A 3393-nucleotide genomic window follows, 5' to 3' on the forward strand; every position below is an offset into this window, starting at 1 on the left:
CTCTTTCCCGTGTGTCGCCTGTATTTCCTAAGGGCCCCTGTGTACTTTGGCAGTGTGCTTTGTGATGTTGGTGGAAATCATTCTTTACTTCGGTCAATTTTTGGCAAAGTAGAAAGCCTAAGCCAGCTAAGAGGCACAAAAATGTGTTGCTCAATTGAAGTGCATCACATCTTTTCTGTGTTACAAATATGCATTTGTAGTCACACATGCAATCACATATATTTAAAGGGTTTGTTTGATTGAGAAGTACCACAAGGACCCTTCTTGTTTTTTAAATTTTCTGACTAACAAGGTAATTAACGCCTTGACCATGGTATGTTCTTGCTGATGCTGTTTCCATCAGTTGGTCTGGTGGAAGAAGTTCTCAGCTCTTTTGGAAATCCTTGTCCTAGGGTAGATGGTGCCTACAGTGAATAAGTTGAGGCTCAGATCTGATTTAAATGCAGTCTGTCTTGCAGTGTAGATGGGAATGTAATGTTCCAGTTCTGTCCTTAGATCCCATGCCTTGAGCTCATGCTAATTTTAGAGATGTTATGAAGTATTTTCACAGTGTGATTTCAGTCAGCTTCTCTGCTCCACAGAACTTCCTCAGGCGTTAGTAGTGGTCTGGATCACTTTCATATTGCCTTATTTACTGAGCACTTTTGAAAGCATCAGACAGCTGTACCAAAAGCCAAGTTATGAACTCCTGGAGCAACGTTTCTGGGTGGCAGTCAGATTTCCCTTTTGCAGGAGTATTTTGTGGTAGCGCACTGGGTCTGTCTTCTGCAAAAGAGCTATCAACTGGAGCTGTCCAACTCCTCCACCTGTAACCTCCTAAAAGCTCCCTAATGTGTTGAGCACTGCTCTTCTGGGGAGACCCAGTGTCATCCAAAGATGATGCCCCCCATCTCCTTGTCAGCATTTTCTACACAAGATGGCCCCTCCCAAATGCTGCTCAGTGATCAGTGGTTTATAGGAAGCCTGGTCCGACAGGTTAGATTTTAGAGCAAACGCACCTCACAGCTTTGGAGGACTTTCCTTCCTTTCCCATCAGTCAGGTGTGAACCTGCCTGGGAATCTGTCTTGCTGCTGTAGATCTTCAGCCAGACTGCAGTAACCCTTGTGCTCAGATAGGTTATGGCGGTAAAGAGCAGGTTAATGTTAGCCTTCTACTAGCACAAGTCTGCATTGCTGAAACTAACCCCTGAGTGCTTTTGCCATCTGCCCTGAGTCTCTCTCCCTTCCCCACTCAGGACAGGGTGGCGGCAGCCGTCTCTGGTTTGCAGCTGGTAACAAGGTGGTGAGGCTGGCTTGTGCTCTGAGAGTGGCCGCAGCTCAGCTGCGATCACTCCTGGAGTATTTGACACCCTGCCTCGGGTTAGACACTGCACGGGCGAGCGCAAGGAGCTGGTGCCCTGTTCTTGGCATCCTGCCACTGTTTTCTCTCCCGCTCTCCCGACGAGGTCGTTCTTTCTACCCTCTGTCATATTACTCGCCTATTTGAATCCCCCTCTCCCTCTCCAACAGCTTTCTTCTCTCCTTCTCCCTCACTTCAGCAAATCAGATGTACTTTTTGGCAGGAACTCCGGCCACTGCTCTGCCCAGTTCAGACCACTTCAGCTCTGCCTGGATTTTGTCTGGGTTTCTTTCCTAGAGTAAATAGCAAGGGTTAGGCAGCCAGCGTTTGCAAAGCTGCTTCCTCCTCCTTGTGCCTCTCGCCTCAGGGCAGGGTAGAGGAAAGGCTGGGGGTATGGAGACGGTTCTCTGATGCCTAAGGGGACTTGTTTTGTCCTGTGGAGGAATCCCGACGTTTTGTACGTGCTACAGGAGCGAGGCCGTTCCCACCCTCAGCAGGGATTTCCACTCCACCTACATGCTGCAGCAGCGGCAAGAGTTCGGCAGAGCCGCCAGCTTGCCTGTTGCTGTCCAGCTGGAAAATCCAGGCGGGGGGACAGTGGTATGCAGAAAACACCTGTTGCTTAATGGTGGCATTAACCCTTTGGTCTTGGGGGTTAGAGTAACCTGATGAAACATGCTTTACCTTTTGCTTGGCAAAGTGATACCCATCTGCCTTGTGTTTGCTAGATTGGAGCAGGCGATCAAGCATGTTTTATAATGCCATTATTCTGTTGCCTGGAGTATGATGTTTAGACATCTGTATTCACGCAAGTGGGTCAGAAATCCTGATGCAAACGCTACCACTTATGATCAGGACTGGGAAAGGTCACCCATAGGTAATAAAGATAGCACTACTAATAGTGATAAAGGGCTAAAAACTCTTCCCACCCCCGACTCCCCAGCTCTGGGCCAATGGTGGATATCTCTACTACGGATCCTCTTATGGTGAGTGAGAATTTCCGCTGCTTCTGCACTCCAGGCAGGATTCACCAGATGTTAATAATGTGCTTATTTTCTCTAAGTGCTATTTTGGCATCGGTGTTAATTACAATTTATATTCTGCAACATTTACACTGGGAAAAGAACCCACCCTAATAGTCCCCAATTGGCAGAGCCGGGCTATTAAACATAGCACCATATGTTCTGAGCAGAGCAGTATATGGGACTCGGAGCCCACTCAGTGCTGAGACTCCGGCGTGCAGCGTTAGAGGAGGAGAGGAGGACGGAGAGACGGGTGTTTCGTTCCTAGCTTTTATTTAATGTGAAACTCCCCCTCCTTTTCTCTGGTCTCTGTCCCCATCTCTCCAGAAATCTCTCTCCCGCTTTCTGTGAGCATCTAATGAGGTGATCTCTGAGCCTGCTGATGCTACTGTCCATAGTCTAAAATAAATGAATTCAATTACAGAAGGTGCCCTTCTCGCAGGGGCTGCCTCTGCAGGATTCCCAGTCCCTGCTGTCGTTTTTTCTTGCTGCACTCCAAATCAGACCTCCAATCTTTGGGCACTGCAGAAGAAATCTTTGCTTTGACCACCCAACAAGGTGCCTGCACTTCTCTGGGAGAAGGGTATTCTGGGACAAGTGACATTAGTAGGTAAAATCAGAAGTTGTTTGCTGCTCTGCTCATGTCCAAAGTCTTGTTTAGCAACGTGACATTTGGTTCCTGCAGACTGGAAGGGACTAGACCCGAAGAGTGATGGTGGGTTTGGTTTGGGGAATTTGGTGGGACTAAGTCATCAGAGTTTCGGTAGGTTTCTTAGAAGGACTGTAGGTTAAAGGCTTGCTTCCTCAGCTGTTTTGCAAAGCTGATTCTATGCTCTCATTAGAAAATGGCAGTGTATCCACTGCACAGTTTGGAAAGGAGGCTGTGTGGCAACAGCCTCTCCCTTCAGGAGAGCTTGGGTTGTAGCTGCTCGTCTGTTGGGGAGATGGTTATGCAGGAGAAGAGATGGGAGTGAAAGGAGGCAGGGCAGGAGTCTGATGTGGACACACAGTGTGAGACTTGGCCTCAGTTTC

Source organism: Phalacrocorax aristotelis, chromosome 10 (assembly GCF_949628215.1).
Source record: "Phalacrocorax aristotelis chromosome 10, bGulAri2.1, whole genome shotgun sequence".
NCBI lineage: Eukaryota > Metazoa > Chordata > Aves > Suliformes > Phalacrocoracidae > Phalacrocorax > Phalacrocorax aristotelis.